Here is a 23,663-nt window from a genome sequence, read left to right as displayed (position 1 = left end):
ATATATATATATAGGCTAGAAGTTACCACCTGTGCAGTATCAAAGAGTTCAATCCGTGTTGATTAAGCTTTTCTATCATAATTAAGTATGCTTGTCAATCCATGATTTTATTGTTTTGCTTGTCTGCCATATAAAACGTGCAAAAACTGCAAATAGGACATTAAATGGAGCATGAGGATCGATATAAATATTCAACGTCACATACCAATGGATATCCCTGTTGATTGGCCAGTGTATTTTAGCAGTACTGAGCAGCCATTTAAATTCTTGAAGTACTGCAAAGAAATAAAGTCCAGTTCATTTCCCTTCCAAGACTTAGCCCCATCAGCTGCTCCAAGGTCCAACCATGGGGCCTGAGTGGCACCCAGCATCTCAATGCTTCTTGCTGCCATACCCAATAGCTCCTGTTCCTGAAAGCTGCCTGTGCCCCTCTACAGTGATCTTGTCCATTATCCCAATCCCATGTTTCTGCAGCGCTCCAAAAAAAATTCACTCAACATTCATCGACCCAATCCCCCTCACCTAGGTCCAAGCAACCTGCCCTTTTCCCAAATTTCCCCAAACACCAGATTTTGCTCTCTGCAATTCCCCTTCTCACACACTTTTCCTCCATCATAAGGTCAGAAGCGGGGGTGTTCACTGATGATTACACAATGTTCAGCAGCATTCACGACTCCACAGATACTGAAACAGTCTGTGCCTATATGCAGCAAGACCGGGACAATATTCAGGTTTGGGCTGATAAGTGGCAAGTAACATTAATGCCACAGCAGTGTCAGGCAATAACCATCTCAAACAAGAAAGAATCTAACCATCGCCCCTTGACATTCAATGGCATTACCATCGCTGAAACCCCCCACTATCAACAACCCAGGGGTTACCATCAGTCAGAAACTGAACTGGACTAGCCATATAAATACTGTGGCTACAAGAGCAGGTCGGAGGCTGGGAATTCTGCGGAGAGTAACTCACCTTCTGACTCCCCAAAGCCAGTGCGCCATCTACAAGGCACAAGTCAAGGGTGTGATGGAATACTCTCCAATTGCCAGGATGAGTGCAGCTTCAACAACACCCAAGAAGCTCGACTCCATCCAGGACAAAGCAGCCCACTTGATTAGGATCACATCCACAAACATTCACTCCCTCCACCACCGACACACGGTGACAGCAGTGTGTACCACCTACAAGATGGTGAGTTCAGCCATTCACCATAAGACCACAAGACCATAAGACATAGGAGCAGAAATGAGGCCATTTGGCCCATCGAGTCTGCTCTGCCATTCAATCATGGCTGATAAGTTTCTCAACCCCATTCTCCCGCCTTCTCCCCGTAACCTTTGATCTCCTTACCAATCAAGAACCTATCTATCTCGGTCTTAAATACACTCAATGACCTGGCCTCCACAGCCTTCTGTGGCAATGGATTCAATAGATTCACCACTCTCTGGCTAAAGAAGTTTCTCCTCATCTCTGTTCTAAAAGGTCTTCCCTTTACTCTGAGGCTGTGCCCTCGAGTCCTAGTCTCTCCTACTAATGGAAACATCTTCCCCACGTCCACTCTATCCAGGCCTTTCAGTATTCTGTAAGTTTCAATCAAATCCCCCCTCATCCTTCTAAACTCCATCGAGTATAGACCCAGAGTCCTCAAACGTTCCTCATATGTTAAGCCTTTCATTCCTGGGATCGTTCTCGTGAACGTCCTCTGGACCTTCTCCAGGGCCAGCACATCCTTCCTGAGATACGGGGCCCAAAATTGCTCACAATATTCTAAATGTGGTCTGACCAGAGCCCTATAAAGCCTCAGCATCACATCCCTGCTTTTATATTCTAGTCCTCTCAAAATAAATACCAACATTGCATTTGCCTTCCTAACTTCCGACTCAACCTGCAAGTTAACCTTGAGAATCCTGGACTAGGACTCCCAAGTCCTTTTGTACTCCAGATTTCTGAATTCTCTCCCCATTTAGAAAATAGTCTATGCCTCTTCTTCCTACCAAAGTGCATGACCTCACACTTCCCCACGTTGTATTCCATCTGCCACTTCTTTGCCCATTCTCCTAACCTGTCCAAATCCTTCTGCAGTCTCCCCGCCTCCTCAATACTACCTGTCCCTCCACCTATCTTTGTGTCATCTGCAAACTTAGCCAGGATGCCCTCAGTTCCTTCATCTAGATCATTAATGTATAAAGTGAAAAGTTGTGGTCCCAACACTGACCCCTGCGGAACTCCACTAGTCACCAGCCGCCATCCTGAGAAGGACCCCTTATCCCCACTCTCTGCCTCCTGCTAGACAGCCAATCTTCTATCCATGCTAGTACCTTGCCTCTAACACTATGGGCTCTTATCTTACTGAGCAGCCTCCTGTGTGGCACCAAGGCTCACCAAGGCTCCTTCGACAGCACCTTCCAAACCCATGACCTCTACCATCTAGAAGGACAAGGGCAGCAAACACATGGGAACACCACCACCTGGAAGTTCCCATCCAAGCCACTCAGCATCCTGACTTGGAAATATATCACCATTCCTTCGCTGTCACTGGGTCAAAATCCTGGAACTCCCTCCCTACCTACACCACATGGACTGTAGCGGTTCAAGAAGGCAGCTCACCACCACCTTCTCAAGGGCAATTAGGGAAGGGCAATAAAAATTCCGGCCTAGCCAGCGATGCCTACGTCCCATGAAGAATAAAAAAAAATCAAACTTGGAAACTTAAGGAAGGTAAGAAAATTTACAGCATAGAATGAGGCATTTCTTCCCTTCATGTCCAAGACTGCCCCTTTAGTCCCAAGCCAACTCCTCCTCACTCCACCCAGCCCTGGCTACCACAATGTGCCAGCATAAACCTTAGCCCTATCCACTTTAAACCCGAGCCTTAAACCCCACCTCGCACATACACATGTGGTAAAATTTTCCCCCGTTGTGGGGGGAAGAGCGGGAGCGGGCACGAGCAAGTGGGTCCCCGATCGGCGCCCCCAGACGGGGGCGTGCCACCATTTTACGTGATGTCCGCTAGCAAGCGCTATACATCCCCTGTCTGGGTGGTGGGGGGGGATTCCCTCAGCTGGGAGTGCACTCTTTCATGCAAACTGCTGCCTCAGGGAGATCGGCTCAGATTTTCAACTTTTAATAAAGGAGTTTAAAAATTTTCCCTGCCATGTCAGTGTTTACAAAGGAAAGGGAGGATGTAGATATAGTAGTCCAGGAGGAACACTGCGAGATATTGGACGGGATAGTCATAAAGAGAGAGGAAGTACTCGAAGGGTTGAAATCCTAGAAGATTGATAAGTCACCAGGGAAGATGGATTGTTTCCGAGGCTGCTGAAGGAAGTCAGGGAGGAGATAGCAGATGATCTGAGGATGATTTTCCAATCTTCACTAGATACAGGGGAGGTACCAGAGGACTGGAGAAATGCAAACGTAGTTCCATTGTTTAAAAAAGGATCAAAGGAAATGTCAAACAATTATAGGCCAGTTAGTCTTACATCGGTGGTGAGCAAATTAGTAGAATCAATCCTGAGAGATAGGGTTAACTGTCATGTGGAAAGGCATGGACTAGTCAGGGATGGTCAGCATGGATTTGTTAAAGGAAGGTCTTGCCTCACTAATTTGATTGAATTCTTTGAGGAAGTGACAAGAAGAGCTGATGAAAGTAGTGCAGTGGATGTTGTGCACATGGATTTTAGCAAGGCATTTGACAAGGTCCCACATGGCAGATTGGTCAGGAAAGTAAAAGCCCATGGGATTCAGGGTAATGTGGCAAACTGGATAAAAGGTTGGCTTTGTAACAGGAAACAAAGGGTAATGGTCGATGGATGCCCTTGTGAATAGAAAGTTGTCTCAAGTGGTGTTCCACAGGGCTCGGTGTTAGGACCCTTGCTGTTTGTGTTATATATTAACGATTTGGATGTGAACGTGGGGGGCACGATTGAGAAATTTGCAGATGTCACAAAGATTGGCCGAGTATTGGATAGTGTAGAGGATAGCCATAATCTCCAAAACGATATAGATGGGTTGGTGGAGTGGGCGGTAAAGTGGCAGATGGATTTTAACATAGAAAAGTGTGAGGTCATACATTTAGGGAGGTCAAACAGTTACAGGGATTATAAAATAAATGGGAATATACTGAGAGGGGTGGATGAAGTGAGAGATCTTGGCATACAAGTACGCAGGTCCCTGAAGGCAGCAGTTCAAGTAGACAAGGTTGTAAAGAAGGTATATGGAATGCTGTCCTTCATTGGCAGAGGTATAGAATACAAAAGTAAGGATATAATGTTGGAATTGTATAAAACACTGGTGAGGCCACAACTGGGGTATCATGTGCAGTTCTGGTCACCACATTACAGGAAGGACGTAATAGCTCTGGAGAGAGTGCAGAGGAGGTTTACAAGAATGTTTCCAGGGTTAGAAAAGTGTAGCTACGAGGAGAGATTGGATAGGCTGGGGCTATTTTCCTTAGAACAAAGAAGGCTGAGAGGTGACTTGATTGAGGCGTACAAAATTATGAGGGGAATAGATAGAGTGGACAGGATAAAATTGTTTCCCTTGATGGAGAATTCTAGAACCAGGCGACATAGGTTCAAGATAAGTGGCAGAAGGTGTAGGGGGGACATGAGGAAGAGCTTTTTTACACAGAGGGTAGTGGGTGTCTGGAATTCGCTGCCCAAGTTGGTGGTAGAGGCAGAAACTCTAAACTCTTTTAAAAAGTACCTGGATCTGCACCTAAAGTGCTGTAAACTGCAGGGCTATGGGCCGGGTGCAGGAAGGTGGGATTAGAAAGAGCACCTGGGTGTCCTCGGGCTGGCATGGACAAGATGGGCCGGATGGCTTCCTTCTGTGCAGTAACTTTTCTGTGGTTCTCTGGTTCTATGTCCATAACTTTCATTTAAACCTTTCATTAAAATTTAAATACCCTCATGAAACCTCGTCCCACCAGTGGATGAGGTTTCATGTTTTTTTTTCACAAGCCCGCCTGGGCTCCCGGCCTGCCTGCCAACCTTAAGCTTAGATGGGCAGGTCCATTAATGAGCTGAATTGGTTTCTTAATGGCCTTAATAGGCCGTTGACAGGTCGGCGGGCGCGCATCCGACTCGGCTGCGTCCCCGCCAACCTGAACATGGAAATGATGCGGGATGACGTCAGGAGTTTCACCCAACGTCACCCCGCGTCATTTTACGCGTCGGTGAGCGGGACCCCCCACCCGCCCGCTTGCCGACCAGAAGGTCCTGCCCGTGATGTCGCAGTTTCTAGACAAGATTGTCCATACCCAGTCCAGAATATATATTACGTGCCATCCTCTTGCTAGGTTTTAACAAAGGTAAGGTACATAAATTAACTAGATACAGGTAAAAACTGGAAATACAAGAAATCTGAAATACGAATAGAGAATGCCAGAAAATCACAGCAAAAGAGTAGAGAAAGGCTAGCGTTTCTGGTGACCCTTTAAAATAATCCAAATAGTGACTGACTACCTAATAGAATCATAGAATGGTTACACCATAGAAGGAGGCCATTCAGCCCATCTTGTCCATGCTGGCTCTTTGCAACAACAATTCATCTAGTGTCACTCCCTGCCTTTTCCCCACAGCCCTGCAAATTTAATGCTCCATTTTCCTCTTGAAAATCTTAATTAACCCTGCCTCCACCAGACTGTCAGGTGGTGCATTCCAAATCCCAATGACTCGTTGTGTAAAAAAGGTTTTCCCCACGTTTCCATTGTTTCTTTTTCAAATTACCTTAAATCTCTGCCCTCTGTCTCTCAATCTTTCCATAAATGGGAGCAGTTTCTCTCTATCTACTCTGTCCAATGCTGTCATGATTTTGAATATCTCATATAAAATCTCCTCTCAACCTTCTCCTCTCCAAGGAAAAGTCCCAACTTCTCCAATCTATCTACATAATTGAAGTTCCTCATCCCTGGAACCATTGTCGGTGAGTCTTTTTTGCACTCTCTCCAATGCCTTCACATCCTTCCTAAAGTGTGGTGCCCAGTACTGAACGTAATACTCCAATTGAGGCTGAAGCCTCTTGAGGCTTTATACAAGTTTATCCTAACTTCCTTGCTTTTGTACCCTGTGCCCCTATGTATAAATCAAGGATCTTATACACTTTATGAACCATTCTCTCAGCCTGTCCTGCCACCTTCAATGGCTTATACACAAAAACACCCAGGTCAATCTGCTCCTGCACCCCCTTTAGAATTGTGCCCTTTATTTTATATTGTCTCTCCACACTCTTCCTACCAAAATTAATCACTTCACACTTTCTGTATTAAATTTCATCGGCCACTTGTCCGCCCATTCCACCAACCTGCCCACGTCCTTTTGAAGTTTAACACTACTCTCCTCACAGTTCACCAAACTTCCAAGTCTCGTGTGGTCCACAAATTTTGGAATTGTGCCCTGTACACCAAGGTCTAGGTCATTCACATATATATCAGGAAGAGCAGGAGTCCTAACAATGACTCCTGGGGAACTCTACTATAAACCTTCCTCCAGTCTAAAAAACATCCATAACCACTACTGTCTGTTTCTGTCACTCAGCCAATTTTGGATCCGTGTCTTTTTTATTCCATGATCTCTAACTTTGTTCACATGTCTGTTGTGCGGCACTGTATCAAATGCCTTTGGAAGTCCACGTACACCACATCAACAGCATTACCCGCATGAAGCCTCCCTGTTACTCCAGCAAAAAATTCGAGCAAGTTAATTACATACAATTCGCCCTTAATAAATCCATGCTGGCTTTCTTTAATTAAGCCGTATTTGCCCAAGTGACCGTTATTTTTGCCCTGAATCATTGTTTCCAAAAGCTTCCCCACTGCTGAGGTTAAACTGAATGGCCTGTAGTTGCTGGGTTTATCCTTACATCCTTTTTTGAGCAAGGGTGTAACACTTGCAATACCATACCTGTATCTAAGGAAAATTGGAAAATTATAGCCGATTTTCACGCTCCCTTCCCTCAGTGTCCTTGGATGCATCTCATCCGGTCCTTGTTCCTTATCAACTTTAAGTACAGCCAATCTATCCAATACCTCCTCCCTATCAATTTTAAACACTTTAAATGTCTGGAATACCTTCTCTTTCCCCATGATCTGGTTAATATATTCTTCCTTGGTAAAGACAGTTGCAAAGTATTAATTTAATACCTCAGCCATGCCCCTTTGCCTCCATGGGTAAATTCCCTTTTTGGTCCCTATTCAGCCCCATTCCTCCTCTTACCACCCTTTTCCTATTTATATGCCTATAGAAGATTTTTGGATTTCCTTTTATGTTTGCTGTCAGTCTCTTCTCAACCTCTCCAGTTTGCTTCTCTTATTTGCATTTTCAATTCCCCTCTGAGCTTTCTATGTTGAACCTGATTCTCCTTCGGTCCTACCAGACCTTCAGACCTCCCTGTCGCTTGCCATTTCAACACTCCACCCTGCTCTCATGCCCACATGTCCGTCCTTGGCCTGCTGCATTGTTCCAGTGAAGCTCAACGCAAACTGGAGGAACAGCATTTCATCTTCCGACTAGGCACTTTACAGCCTTCTGGACTCAATATTAAATTCAACAATTTTAGATCATGAACTCTCTCCTCCATCCCCACCCCTTTTCCGATCCCCCCTTTTATTTCCAATAATTTATATAGATTTTTCTTTTCCCACCTATTTCCATTATTTTTAAATGTATTTCCATCCATTGTTTTATCTCTACCTTTTAGCCTATTTCGATTCCTTCCCTTCACCCCACCCCGCCAGGGCTATCTGTACCTTGATTGTCCTGCTTTCTACCCTTAATTAGCACATTCCTTAGATAATATCACCACCTTCAACACCTCTTTGTTCTTTTGTCTCTGACATCTTTTGGCTATCTCCACCTATCACTGGCCCTCTATCCAGCTCTACCTGTCCCACCCCCCCTTAAACCAGCTTATATTTCACCTCTCTTCTATTTTTACTTAGTTCCGTTGAAGAGTCATACGGAGTCGAAACGTTAACTGTGCTCCTTTCCACAGATGCTGCCAGACCTGCTGAGTTTTTCCAGGTATTTTTATTTTTGTTTTGTTCTCAATTGTATTATCCACCTGACATTTGTTATTTCACCTTTTTATGCTTCATCTTACTCTCTAATTCTTTTGTCATCCAGAGAGCTCTGGATTTGTTTTCCCTGCCTTTCCCACTCATGGGATATATTTTGACTGTACTTGAATTATCTCTTCTTTAAAGGCAGCCCATTTACCATTTTGCCTGCGAATCTTTGCTTCCAATTTATCTGGATCAGATCCAATTTTACCCCATTGAAATTGGTTTTTCTCCAACTAATTATTCTTACTCTGGATTGCTCCCTGCCCTTTTCCATTGCCAATCTAAACCTTATGATCACTGTCCCCTAAATGTTCCCCTACTGACACTTAATCCACTTGTCCTAACTCATTTCCAAGATCCAGGTCCAAAAGTGCCTCCTTTCTCGTTGTACCGGAAACATGCTGATGTAGAAAATTCTCCTGAACACTCTCAGAATTCTTGCCCCTCTCTGCCCTTTACACTAATACTATCCCTGTCTGTTAGTGGATAATTGAAGTCCCTAATTATAACTACTCTATAATTCTTGCCCTTCTCTGTAATTTCCTTGCAAATTTTTCCTCTATATCTTTCCCACTAGTTGGTGGCATATACACTGCACTGAGCTATGAAATTGTACCTTTTTTGTTCCTTAACTCTAGCCAAATAGATTCTGCCCTTGAACTTTCTGAGATATCCTCTTTCTCCAGCACCTCCTTAATCAATATTGCCACCATCCACCTTTCCTATCTTTCTTATCAGTAGAGGAACATGGATGAGATATTACTTTCCAAGTTCATATTGCCGGAGAAAAACCAAGGCTGTTAACTGGGTATAGTGATAACCTATGGGGTGAACTTTTTCCAGCCCAGTGGAGACTGACAGGCCAGTGAGCCTTACGTCAGTGGTAGGGAAATTATTGGAGAAGATTCTTCGTGATAGGATTTACTACCATTTGGAAGCAAATGGACATACTAGTGAGAGGCAGCATGGTTTTGTGAAGGGGAGGTCGTGTCTCACTAATTTGATCGAGTTTTTCGAGGAAGTGACAAAGATGATCGATGATGGAAGGGCAGTGGATGTTATATACATGGATTTCAGTAAGGCCTTTGACAAGGTTCCTCATGGCAGACTGGTACAGAAGGTAAAGTCGCACTGGATCAGAGGTGAGCTGGCAAGATGGAAACAGAATTGGCTTGGTCATAGAAGACAGAGGGTAGCAATGGAAGGGTGATTTTCTGAATGGAGAGCTGTGACTAGTGGAGTTCCGCAGAGATCAGTGCTGGGACCTTTGCTGTTTGTAGATAAATGAATTGGAGGAAAATGTAACTGGGCTAATTAATAAATTTGCAGACAACACTAAGATTGGAGGAGTTGCAGATAGTGAAGAGGATTGTCAAAGGATACAATGGGATATAGATCGGTTGGAGACTTGGGCGGAGAAATAGCAGATGGAGTTTAATCCGGACAAATGCGAGGTAATGCATTTTGGAAGGTCTAATACAGGCAGGAATTATACATGAAATGGCAGAACCCTTAAGTGCATCGATGAGCAGAGGGATCTGGGTGTACAGGTCCACAGGTCACTGAAAGTGGCAACGCAGGTGGATAAGGTAGTCAGGAAGGCATATGGCATGCTTGCCTTCATCGGCAGGGGTATTGAGTATAAAAGCTGGGAAGTCATGCTGCAGCTGTATAGAACCTTGGTTAGGCCACACTTGGAATATTGCGTGCAATTCTGGTCGCCACATTACCAGAAGGATATGGAGGCGTTGGAGAGGGTGCAGAGGAGGTTTACCAGGATGCTGCCTGGTCTGGAGGTTATTAGCTATGAGGAGAGGTTGGAGAAACTCACATTGTTCTCACTAGAGCGACGGAGATTGAGGGGCGACTTGATAGAAGTTTACAAAATTATGAGTGGCATGGACAGAGTAGATAGTCAGAAGCTTTTTCCCAGGGTGGAAGAGTCAATTACTAGGGGACATAGATTTAAGGTGAGAGGAGAAAACTATAGAGGAGATGTGCGGGGCAAGTTTTTTACGCAGAGGGTAGTGAGTGTCTGGAATTCGCTGCCAGAGGAGGTGGTGGAAGCAGGTACGATAGTTGTGTTTAAGAGGCAGCTTGACAAATAGATGAATAGGATGGGAATAGAGGGATATGGACCCCAGAAGTGCAAAATGTTTTAGTTGATGGGCAATATGATCGGCGCAGGCTTGGAGGGCCGAAGAGCCTGTTTCTGTGCTGTACTTTTCTTTGTTGTTTGTTGATATGAAACAGGGAGGGCCAAGAAATTAGGGGGAAACCCTGTCGGGATGGCTCCCTGATGTCTTCCTCCCGCCACCAAAATTTCCAAAGGGCAGGCTGGGAACAATGTCAGGACACCAAACAGGCAATTAAGTCCTTGCTTAGGGACTGTTCTTGCAGGCCTGGAGGCCATTGGAGCCAATTGAACAAGCTGCCAGACAGGCTCTCTCCCCACACCAATGGCCTTAACAGTTGTGGGCCTCTTCATTCTCAAATTGGCAGAAGGCACCTGAGAGTGCCTTCATGTTGAGGCACCCTCCTGTTTGCCTTTGTGCCTCAGCAGTGCCCACCTCTCCCAGTGGGACTGCCTGCCATCCTGTGCTGCCAGCCCTCTGATGGGGCCCCCTGTTTTTTTCAATTCATTCATGGGATGTGGGCTTCACTGGCTGGGCCAGCATTTATTGCCCATCCCTAGATGCCCTTGAGAAGGTGATGGTAAGCTACCTTCTTGAACCACAGCAGTCCATGTGATATAGGTACACCCACAGTACTGTAGGGAAGGGAGTTCAAAGATTTTGACCCAGCGACAGTGAAGGAACGGCAATATATTTCCAAGTCAGAATGGTGAGTAGCTTGGAGGGGAACTTCCAGGTGGTGGTGTTCCCATCTATCTGCTGCCCTTGTCCTTCTAGATGGTACTGGCCGTGGGTTAGGAAGGTGCTGTTAAGAAGGCTTGGTGAGTTCCTGCAGTGCATCCTGTAGATGGTACACACTGCTACTACTGTGTCAGTGGTGGAGGGAGCGAATGTTTCTGTATGTGGTACCAATCAAGCAGGCTGGATGGTGTCAAGCTTCTTAAGTGTTTTGGGAGTTGCATTCATCAAGGCAAATGGGGAGTATTCCATCACACTCCTGACTTGTATCTTGTAGATAGTGGACAGGCTTTGGGGAGTCAGGAGGTGAGTTACTCATCACAGGATTCCTAGCCTCTGACCTGCTCTTGTAGCCACAGTATTTATATGGCTAATCCAGTTCAGTTTCTGATCAATGGTAACCCCCAAGATGTTGATGGTGGGGGATTCAGTGATGGTAATGCCATTGAACATCAAGGGGTGATAAAAACAAAAAACTACTGCGGATGCTGGAAATCCAAAACAAAAACAGAATTACCTGGAAAAACTCAGCAGGTCTGGCAGCATCAGTGGAGAAGAAAAGAGTCGACGTTTCGAGTCCACATGACCCTTCAACAGAACAGCCCTTCTGTTGTTCTGTTGAAGGGTCATGTGGACTCGAAACATCGACTCTTTTCTTCTCCACCGATGCTGCCAGACCTGCTGAGTTTTTCCAGGTAATTCTGTTTTTATCAAGGGGTGATGGTTAGACTCTCACTTGTTGGAGATGTTCATTGCCTGACACTTGTATGTCGCGAATGTTACTTGCCACTTGTCAGCCCAAACCTGGATATCATCCAGGTTTTGCTGCATTTGGACACGGACTGCTTCAGTGTCTGAGGAGTCATGAATGGTGCTGAACATTGTGCAATCATCAGCGAACATCCCCACTTCTGACCTTATGATGGAAGGAAGGTCATTGATGAAGCAGCTGAAGATGGTTGGGCCTAGGACACTACCCTGAGGAACTCTTGCAGTGATGTCCTGGAGCAGAAATGACTGACCTCCAACAACCACAACTATCTTCCTTTGTGCTTGGTATGATCCAACCAGCAGAGAGTTTTCCCCTGATTCCCATTGACTCCAGTTTTGCTAGGGCTCCTTGATGTCACACGCGGTCAAATGTGGCCTTGATGTCAAGAGCAGTCACTCTCACCTCACCTCAGGAGTTCAGCTCTTTTGTCCATGTTTGAACCAAGGCTGTAGGTCAGGAGCTGGGTAGCGCTGGCGGAACCCAAACTGAGCATCAGTGAGCAGGTTGTTGCTAAGAAAGTGCTGCTTGATAGCACTGTTGATGACCCCCTCCATTACTTTACTGATGATGAAAGTAGACTGTTGGGGCGGTAATTGGCTGGGTTGGATTTGTCCTGCTTTTTGTGTACAGGCCATACCTGGTCAATTTTCCACATAGCCGGGTAGATGCCAGTGTCATAGCTATACTGGAACAGCTTGGCTAGGGGTGCGGCAAGTTCTGGAGCACAAGTCTTCAGTACTATTGCCGGAATATTGTCAGGGCCCATAATCTTTGCACTAACCAATGCCTTCAGCTGTTTCTTGATATCACATGGAATAAATTGAATTGGCTGAAGACTGGCATCTGTGATGCTGGGGACCTCCGGAGGAGGCCGAGATGGATCATCGACTCGGCACTTCTGGCTGAAGATTGTAGCAAATGCTTCAGCCTTATCTTTTACACTAATGTGCTGGGCTCCTCCATCATTGAGGATGGGGATATTTGTGGAGCCTGCTCCTCCAGTGAGTTGTTTAATTGTCCACCACCATTGACTACTGGATGTGGCAGGACTGCAGAGCTTGGATCTGATCTGTTGGTTGTGGGATCACTTAGCTCTGTGTATCACTTGCTGCTTATGCTGTTTGGCACACAAGTAGTCTTGTGTTATAGCTTCACCAGGTTGACACTTCATTTTTAGGTATGCCTGTTACTGCTCCTGGCATGCCCTCCTGCACCCTTCATTGGACCAGGGTTGATCCCCTGGCTTGATGACCCCTGGCATCAAGGGGGATATGCTGGGCCATGAGGTTACAGATTGTGTTCTTGTACAATTCTGCTGCTGCTGATGGCCCACAGTGCCTCATGGATGCCTAATCTTGAATTGCTAGATCTGATCAAAATCTATCTCATTTAGCACGGTGGTAGTGCTACACAACACAATGGAGGGTATCCTCAATGCAAAGGCGGGACTTCATCTCCGCAATGTCTGTGCGGTGGTCACTCCTACTGACACTTTCATGGACAGATGCATCTGCAGCAGGCAGGTTGGTGAGGATGCGATCAAGTATGTTTTCCCCTATTGCTGGTTTCCTCACCACCTGTCGCAGACTCAGTTATGTCCTTTAGGACTCAGCCAGGTCAATCAGTAGTGGTGCTACCTAGACACTCTTGGTGATGGAGATTGGAGTCCCCCACCCAGAGTTCATTCTGCGCCCTTGCCACCCTCAGTGCTTCCTCCAAGCGCTCAACATGAAGGAGTGCTGATTCATCAGCTAAGGGAGGGAGGTATGTGGTAATCAGCAGGACTTTTCCTTATCCATGTTTGACCTGATGCCATGAGACTCCATGGGGTCCAGAGTTGATGTTGAGGGCTCCAAGGGCAACTCTGTTCCGATTGTATACCACTGTCCCGCCAGCTCTGCTGGGCCTGTTCTGCCGGTGGGACAGGACATACCCAGGGATGGTGATGCTGGTGTGCAGGACATATCTGTAAGATATGATATGACTATGTCAAGCTATTGCTTGACTGGTCTGTGAGACAGCTCTCCCAATTTTGGCACTAGCCCCCAGATGTTAGCAAGGAGGACTTTGCAGGGTTGACAGGGTTGAGTTGCTGTTGTTGTTTCTGGTGCCTAGCTTGATGCCGGGTGGCCCGTCCAGTTTCATTCCTATTTTGAGGCTTTGTAGCAGCTTTGATACAACTGAGTGGCTTACTAGGCAATTTCAGAGGACACTTAAGAGTCAACCACATTGCTGTGGGTCTGGAGTCTCATGTAGGCCAGACCAGGTAAGGATGGCAAATTTCCTTCCCTCAAGGACATTAGTGAACCAGATGGGTTTTTACAACGATCAACAACGGTTTCATGGTTGTCGCCAGAAGAACTTTAATTCCAGATCTTTATTGAATTCAAATTCCACCATCTGCCATGGCAGGATTCGAACCCAGGTCCCCAGAGTATTACCCTGGGTCTCTGGATTACTAGTTGCCTCCCCTGCCAATCCTAAGAGAACGGTGAACGCAGACGTGATCAATGAACAGGCTGCCTCCCAGAAAGTTGCTCTGGAGGGTGTCCTGATAGCATGCACGTGCTTGGGGTTCCATATGGGCCTGATGCCGGGATGTGACACCCACTGGAAAATTCAGCCCTACGAATGAGCTTCCAATGTTTTTTTGTCATTTAAAACTGTCTTAACATTAAGGTTTGTGACTGCTACCAGTGTAGTGGCATTCATGTGCTTTTTTGTGCACATGGCCACAGCTGCTTATGAATGTAGTGGAACCCCCTTTTTTCATTATAATGGCTTGTAGTAAAGGATTTCGTGACCTCTTGCACATCAGGGAAATCTGAGAGACAAAAAAAATACAGTGCTCTCGCACTGCTGGCTGCTCTTTGTTGGAAAAAAATGATGATGGGCGTACTTCTGGCAAACAAAGTATCTGACACCTTCGTTAACCGCAGCTTGCAAAATTTGGCATATGTCCCTTGCCATCACTTGAAAGAATCCAGTATTATAGAAGTTCACCAAATCTGTCCTGGAACCTGTCAGAGAGTCCAACTGAGGGAAACCATTGACTGATTCCATAGCGAAACAAAAGCAGACTGTCCCCAGGTAAATGGTGTATAGTGATTGGGCATATGTAGTTGCAGCAAGACCACCTCAGAGCCAAATTGCCCTCCTTGTCATCTCTCCTCAGACACTCCTCTTCCTCACTTAAATTGCAGCTGCTGTGAAAGGAAGCACAAATGAAAAGTCGCAAATAAATGCAATAATTATGCACAACAAAACAAAATTCCACAGCTCCATGTCACTTTAAAACTGATTCTTCTAAATGCAGCATCACTTTTATTGTGGCACGCAATAACTTCAGTGCATTCCCACAGCTGAACATGAGCCATGATCCATTACTATAAATTTTCAATCAATGAGAGCATCAGACAGGAACTGCAATTGACCTCTGCTTTTAAAATGCAGCCTAGCTGCAGGTGGTGCTCTGCACATATGGGGTGACATATGAAACCATTGTCGATTGTTGTAAAAACCCATCTGGTTCACTAATGCCCGTTAGGGAAGGAAATTTGCTGTCCTTACCTGGTCTGGCCTACATGCGACTCCAGGCCCACAGCAATGTGGTTGACTCTTAAATGCCCTCTGAAATAGTCTAGTAAGCCACTCAGTTGTATCAAAACCACTACAAAATCTCAAAAAAGGATTGAAACTGGACGGGCCACCCGGCATCGAAGTAGGCACCGCAAACGACAATGGCAAACTCAGCCCTGTCAACCCCGCAAAGTCCTCCTTACTAACATCTGGGGGCTAGTGCCAAAATTGGGAGAGATGCCTCACAGACTAGTCAAACAATAGCTTGACATAGTCATCCTCATGAATCATATCTTACCTATAAAGCCTGCTTTCCCATTACAATATTGTAAGCATTCACACGACCAGTGCATCCAAATATGAAACTGGCCCCATTGTGATTGAGGATACTTTCGAATGTCCAGTTTATTCCACTGTCAAGAAGATTTAATAATCCATGAGTGTGTCAACTGTGGCTCAGTTGGTAGCACCCTTGTCTCTAAATCTGAAGACTGTTGGTTGAAGTCCTACTACGTAGATTTGAGCATAAAAATCTAGTAATTTGTAATCTGACAATCCAGCACAGTACAGAGGAAGGATCACACTGTTAGAGGTGCCATATTTCAAATGATATTTAAACTAAGGCCCAGCCTGCTCTCTGCAGTGGATGTAAAAAATCTCATGGCATTATTTTGAAGAAGGACAGGGAATTGTCCCCGGTGTCCTGACAAATATTCATCCTTCAATCAATATCACTAAAACAGATAAACTGGTGATTATCACATTGCAACTTGTGGCCCCTTGCTGTGCATTGGGGAGGCATAGTGGTTTGGTCACTGACTAGTATTCCAGAGACCCAGGGTAATGCTCTGGGGACCAAGGTTTGAATCCCATCACGGCAGATGATGAGAAATTTGAATTCAACAAATGTCTGGAATTAGGAGTCTGATGATGACCATGAAGCCATTGCCGATTGTTGTAAAAACCCACCTGGTACTCTAATGCTCCTTTAGGGAAGGAAATCTGCTGTCCTTACCTGGTCTGATCCACTTGTGACTCCAAACTCTCCAGACCGACAGCCACATCCCATGAATAAAAAATATATATACTGTCTGCTACGTTGCAATGACTATACTTCAAAAGAACTTTGTTAACTTAAATTTCTTTGGGGGTCCTGAGGTCATGAAAGGCACTACGTAAATGCAAGACCTTCCATTTTTAGTGCTCATTTCCATTATGCAATCTATTTGCACCAAGAAACATAAAATGAAGCAAGGGATAAGACAGAAACAAAATACATTGTGTATAATTCTTACTTTTGTTAAGTTTATCGAATTTTTATCTAATTCCTGTATTCATTTCCATGTATAGCTTTTTTTATTCATTCATGGGATATGGGTGTCGCTGGTCAGGCCAGCATTTATTGCCCATCCCTAATTGCCCTTGTTCAGAGTCAACCACATTGCTATGGGTCTGGAGTCACAGGTAGACCAGACCAGGCAGATTTTCTTCCCTAAAAGATTTCCTTCTCTGCGTCTGCAGCTGCAGAGAGGAGAGGTTTCCCCTCCAATATGGCGGCTGAGCTACTATGGCCATTTTTGATTTTTAAACTATTACAAGTTGGAGAGCGGGCACCTCAAGATGGTATCCCTTTCTCCCTCTTACCTGAACTGCAGGCTGCAACTCCTTCCAAGTTGCAGGACCTCTTATGGGCCCTCCAACGCAGGCTTGGCCACCATCCTTAACTGGATGACGGGTCCAACCTCGGGCCGCTCATTGGCCAATTTGTAGAAAATCACTGTCAGGTGATTGTTTCCCACACAGTGTGGAGTCCCAACCCAAAACACAAAATCTTGCCCCAGATGTTGCACTTTGCATGGGAGGAGGGCTCAGTGTTGGTCTTCCATGGTCTCTTTGTTCCTGGCAGGGAGGGACCTATTGTGCAGCTGCAGTGCTTAAAAGGCTACATTGGCTTAAAGGGCTTGAGATAGAGGAGAGCACATTGAGAGACAGAGACTGGGGAGAAGCTGCCGTCAGCTGCGGTAAATCCTCTGGACGTTTGGACACTTTCATTGTTGTTTTGTTGACTGAGATAAGAGTAAGTAGAAGCCAGTTCCTCAATGCTCAGGAAAGAAATCCATTGAAGCTGGCAGTACAGGTGACATGGATGAAGGTAGCTCCAGCAGTACTTTTTCACAACTTAAAACACTTTGAGATAGATGAGACAATCAGTGCCATATTACAATGTCCCTTACTCCCAACACCCACACTTTCTTACCACCATCACAATGAGCCAGCTCTTGGTGCCTGAGCGTGTCAGTGTAATGAGAGGTAATCACTGCTGCGCAGCACTCAAAATGCTTCTCTAATGACTGAATCCAGACAGTTGGATGAAGTTAAATACAGTGCCGGAAGGTTCTTTTTATATTGCTCTGTATATCGTTCTTGCTAAGAGAAAGATGGCAAATAATCAAAAACAGTTGACATAAATAGTTACCCTTAGACCAGGGACTGTGCATGAGGAAGATTCACTTCAATTAGTTGACTGCCACACAGGAGTAGGAAATGGGGAGAAAATGGCGAGCTCAGATGGTAAAGATGTTGGTTGTGACTGTCGATAGACCGAATGGCCTACTTCTGCTCCTACGTCTTATGGTCTTATTGTCTTGTGGCTAAGGAATGATTGCTGAGGCATAGGTATGTCTGAACAATAATTGCTTTATTGCTGATAAAAGAGACACACGTTGTCGAAGCTCTTCATCTTGCAGTCATCAGGACAATTTGCAAGAATACCAGATGTAAAAGGAACAACAATTTATGCTTCATGAGAAGGGAGTGTTGATTGGTTGGCAAGTGGTAGAGGTATTGCCATGGAGAATGCACATTAACTTAATGACTAACAGTTAACTGCCAAGCTTTGTTTAAATTGAAACCAGACAGATTGACTCTGATTGGTCAAGTCATTGAGGCATTCAAGGGAATGAACCATGGCTGTCATCTATTTTGTTTAGTTGAAACAGGCGCAAGGTGTGTACATGTTATTTCTGTCTGCAAAGAACAATGCCCTTTGAATTACTCTTTGTAGCTTCTAGCATGCAGAAGTGCACCACACTGTGAGCTTGACTGATCATCTTGAATTGGTTATCAGTGTAATTCTTAGCACACACAGGATTGGTTAGCAAATGTTATCCAGTCGCAGAATCACATCAAATGTTGGACACTGTGTTTTGTGTTTTGCAAGCATGGGCTGGTTGGATGCAGTCAGTACCTTGCCTGTTGCAAACAGCCAAAGGGACATGCTGTTTGATACAATCTGCCAGTCTTTCGGACATACAGCCTATATACCTGGCATCACACCGGCACTGAAATTTATATATCACATTAGTCATTTGTGTGATAGGTGAAACATCTTTTTGACTTGACAGCAGCATCCTGTTGTGGTGAACGCCACTTATGTTGCTGCTGCATAATAACAGCGTGAAATGGCTAGCTCAAATGGCCCTGCTGCTCAGGTTTTTGCTCAAATATTTGAGGTCTCTTACCCTTCCCAGGGTAATCTGAGGTATCTTGTTTATTAGAACTGGTTTATTAGATGGACATAACTAGGTACAGAAATGCAAGACTGGGTGTTACTCAGTCTAAGCCATGAGCATTCTCCTTGTCAACTCTTGGTCATGTGTCTCTTACATTATCATGTGGGTGGTACTGTTTCTCCAGCCCTACACATCAACCCTCTGAGCCCTGAGCACCCTAATACTACATCTCCCCCCAAGCCTTTGTCCAAATATATGAGGAGAATTTTCTGCACACCGGGTGGGCTGGTAAGGAACGGTCGTGGGCGGGTGCGGAGCCGATCGCTACCTGTGATCAGCTTCACGATGCCATTTTACACGGGGGGGCCAATTAAGGCCCTCCCAGCTTGAATCGCGGCTCCTGAGGAGAGCGGGAGGGGGCTGGTGGAGGCGGGACTCCAATAACCGCTGGGTCGAATGGCAATCCGGGTGGCCTGTTTAAAAACCGCGCAGGCAGCCTTCCAAAGGCTGGCAACGATGGCGGCCAGAATGGTTCCTGAGACCACTCTCGGACAGCAGGCCAGACAGGAGGCCAGGCAGCCCAACATCACCGCGCATCATTTTATGCGTCGGCGTGTCAGGCTCGCCCCCGCACGCTGACGTCAAATTTCTGGCCAATCTTTCATTTATATGTACATATGACCCCATCGCCCTCCAAGTCTCTGACTTCGTAGATTCAATCGGCCTGGAGGTTTCATCACTCTTCCTGACCATGTTCTTTTCAGACTCGGAGGATGAACAATCTCCCTTTGGACTTCTTTGCTTTTACTTAGTTGATCTTCAGTAAGGATTGTAGAATCTGGTGCATTGTCAGTTTGACTCTCGACAACTGGTTCTTCCAAATCTATAATGGATGGTTCTCTAATCTGGATCGAGACTTGGTCCCCTTTTTCCTCACCTTGCTGTTCTAGCTCTCATGATCTGACGTTTCTCTGTCATGACTGGATTTTGTGGGTTTACCCCTCTCTTTGCATTTGATATGTTCCCTGTTCTTGTCTGTTGGTTTGAAAATGGTTCTTTTTGATGGTTTTGACCGTCTTTCTTTACTTCTGGATTTATGACTCCTTGTAGCCCCTTGTTCGTGATCTCTTGAGTAATCCTGGACTGCTGCCTCCGGAAATAGTTTTTTTGGTACAACAGGGAGATGTGAAGAAGGCACTTGATCAACATCTTGCTTTCCCTCCAATTCCAGTAACCCTGGGAAGAGATAGAGGCATAGGGGTAATGTCACTGGACTAATCCATAGGCCCAGGATAATGCCCTAGTGGTATGGGTTCAAATCCCACCAGGGCAACTGATGGAACTTAAATTCAATTAATAAATCAGGAGTATGAGGCTAGTCTCAATAATGGTGACCATGAAACCATTGCCAATTGCTGTAAGAACCCACCTGGTTCACTAATGTCCTTTAGGGAAGGAAATCTGCTGTCCTTAACTGATCTGGTCTGATTCTTAATTGCCCTTAGTTCAAGGGCAATCAGGGATGGGTAACAAATGCTGGACTTGCCAGTGATGCCCACATCCTATGAAATAATAAAGGAAGTAAGATCAGCGTTGTCTGAGGTGGACATTGCATGGTTTAGTTCTGTTTCTAGTTCTAGATTTGTTTAACTGATTTTTAAAAAAAATTTATTCATTCATGGGATGTGGGCGTCGCTGGTTGGCAGTATTTATTGTGTACGTCCCATGAGTGAATTTTTAAAAATTACCGCTAGAGGTGGATGGATAGGTGTGGATGTATTTACAAAGGGTTCACCACTGTCAAATGAATGTGGTATTGTACCAGTGTACTCGATCGCTTGAGTTTTGTCTTCCACCTTCTCAGCCGACTCACAAAGTGATGAAGGATCATGGTCACACCCAAGTGCTCATTGGTCCAATTGGTTCATTACGTCTTCACTGTCTATAGGACATCTTCCAGGAAGATAGCTTGAATATCAGCCACTGTGAAGATTGTCAAAAAAATCAGCTGAATTCCGAGTCCAGATCTTCAATGCTGTTGGACAGTTTGAGGGGCTCAGATTCAATATCCGCGATGGCTGTCTGTTGATTGATGTCCTCCGCTGTCTTGATGAGGTTGAAGCCTACATAGATGTTTCAGCTCAAAAGAGAAAATTCCTGATTGTGAATAACATATAGGGCAGATCTTCTGGTCGGTGAGCGGGGGCGGGGCCCGCTCGCCAATGCGTAAAACGACATGTCATTTCCATTTTCAGGTCGACGGGGGCACAGCCGAGTCAGCTCCGTACCCGCTGACCTGTCAGCTCCGTACCCGCTGACCTGTCAGCTGCATGCCCGCTGACCTGTCAGCTGCATGCCTGCTGACCTGTCAGCTCCGTACCCGCTGACCTGTCAGCTGCATGCCCGCTGACCTGTCAGCTCCGTACCCGCTGACCTGTCAGCTGCGCACCTGCTGACCTGTCAGCTCCGTACCCGCTGACCTGTCAGCTGCATGCCCGCTGACCTGTCAGCTCCGTACCCGCTGACCTGTCAGCTGCGCACCTGCTGACCTGTCAGCTCCGTACCCGCTGACCTGTCAGCTGCATGCCTGCTGACCTGTCAGCTCCGTACCCGCTGACCTGTCAGCTGCGCACCTGCTGACCTGTCAGCTGCGCACCTGCTGACCTGTCAGCTGCATGCCCGCTGACCTGTCAGCTCCGTACCCGCTGACCTGTCAGCTGCGCACCTGCTGACTTGTCAGCTGCATGCCCGCTGACCTGTCAGCAACCTATTGAGGCCATTGAAAAACTAATTCAGGTCATTAATGGACCGCCAATGGATGGTTGGCGGGCAGACTGGGAGCCCTGGAGGGCTTCAGAAAAAGCATGAAACCTCATCCACGGGCAGGATGAGGTTTCATGAGGGTATTTAAATTTTTATCAATTCTTTCAGTAAAAGTTATGGACATGTCCCAACTCATGTGACACATGAGGGGACATGTCAGGGAAATTATTTTATCATTTCTATTAAAAATTTTAATTCCAAGCCGATCTCCCTGAGGCAGCACTTTGCCTCAGGAAGATCAGTGCACTCTTTTGTTCGCATGCGCAAAAGAGCGCACTCCCGGCTGAGGGAATCCCACCCCCCCACCGCCTGCACAGGGAGCACATAGCGCTTCCTGGTGGATGTCACACCGGGTGGGCCTTATTTGGCGTGCCCACGTAAAATGGCGGCGCACCCCCAATCGTGCCCGCCTGTGCCTGCCTGTTCCCGCTCCCGCACTTCCCCCCCAACAGGGGGAAAGTTTTTCCCACAATGTTCCCAGTATCTGTTTGCTCCTGTATTGAAGCATTGCTTGCAACATGCCTATGACCTGTAGTTTGATCCCTCCTGGACCATATAACTGGGTTTCAGTTGTCCGCAGATATTGTTTTGCTAGCCACTGTTCTTTGTCAGATAAGAATGTTGTACTTGCTCCTGTAGCCAATTTGAAATTAGTGATATGTCCATTGACACAAATATCTGCATTCCAGAATGAGTATCTGGGTCCTTTGATCTCACCAAGGAAACACTGTAGTTTTTCTCCTTGTTGGGATTGCTCAATCTCATTGCTGACTTTATGTGAAGATTCTCTGATTACCTTCTGTGTATCTGGAAGATTTGGTTCTGCGCATCTTTCCAAAATGTCCAAACCATTTACAACGAAAGCATTCTGCAGGACACTGCTCATGCCTGTGGGGCTTTTTGGTGCCACATCACTGGCATGGTTTAATGGCATCTTGATCCTTTGTTCCACTAGCTGTCTTCTTCCCTGGAGTGTCTTTGACATTCCTTTGTTTTATAAGTTGAACTGTTATTGAGGGTTTTCTGAGCCACAGTTTGTCTTCTCCCCTGATATGGCTCTATTTTGTTTATGGACCTCGGTTTGTCCCACCAGCTGTATTGCCTTCTTCAAAGTTAAGTCTTCTTTGGATTGCGGCCGGCCAGATAGGGTGTCATCAGTAACACCGACTATGATGCGGTCTCACATCAGCTCAGTTTTAAAAAATCTGTTAATACTTTTACTTACAAGAACATCTCAGTGGAAAGACTCTCATGAGAATTTAAGCTACTCAGCAGACATCGCTCTACAGTTGAGATGGAGCTCCATTGAATAATGTAATCTCATTTCTTGAGCATTTGGTGCCAGACTAAAACAAATGGAGCAGAAAAACCAGAGCCAAAGAATACTACCATCATTGCCAACAACCTCCATTTGTTCTCCACAGAAAATGGCAAGTTCTTTCCCGGGCCCTCCTCATAGTGTGACCTGCAGATCAGCGAGGTACTGAAGTTACAGACCGTGTGTGCCCACAACATGTCTCCCGATTGCAGTGACTCGAAGATCACCATATTTGCAACCTTCAGTTAATCGATCTACAGGTTGTTAATAAAGGCATTTACAGGTTCACCTGGTTTCTGGATCCTTTTGTTAAACTTGGCTCTTTATGATATATTGTTACTCCCTAAATTCAAATAATTATCAAAGGCTTTTAAGACTTCTTCAAATTTGTCTGATGTTTCATTAATGCCTTGTTTTGCCATCACATCATCTGCAATTGCTCCAATAGAGTACAATAATGTATTGACTTGTTCGGCCTCAGACTTATTGTCGAATTTGGAAGTAATTCTGAAACTTAAAAATTTCTTCCTCCACGGCGCTCAATTCTATGTTTGATTTGTTCCTTCCATATGCCCAAATCTGTCAGACAAGGTGAATTTAGAATCCGCAGCCGCTTTAAGATTTCAGGAACTTTGCATTGATATTTTAAACTTCTGTTGCAGTAATGGAGTTTTCCCATGCTGACCAGCCTTTCACTGATATCTGCCGTGGTCACTGACCC

At 45.6% G+C, this 23,663-nt stretch overlaps 1 pseudogene; it reads right to left on the bottom strand.

Annotated features, from left to right (window-relative positions):
• Nucleotides 1-22,878: 22,878 nt before the first annotated feature.
• Nucleotides 22,879-23,153, bottom strand: LOC144691833 (cytochrome c oxidase subunit 7C, mitochondrial pseudogene; annotated as a pseudogene).
• Nucleotides 23,154-23,663: the final 510 nt, after the last annotated feature.

This window comes from Cetorhinus maximus, chromosome 1, assembly GCF_964194155.1.
Source record: "Cetorhinus maximus chromosome 1, sCetMax3.hap1.1, whole genome shotgun sequence".
NCBI classification, from domain to species: domain Eukaryota; kingdom Metazoa; phylum Chordata; class Chondrichthyes; order Lamniformes; family Cetorhinidae; genus Cetorhinus; species Cetorhinus maximus.
Note: the sequence above shows the minus strand (reverse complement) of the source record. Positions and strands in the feature narration are given on the sequence as shown.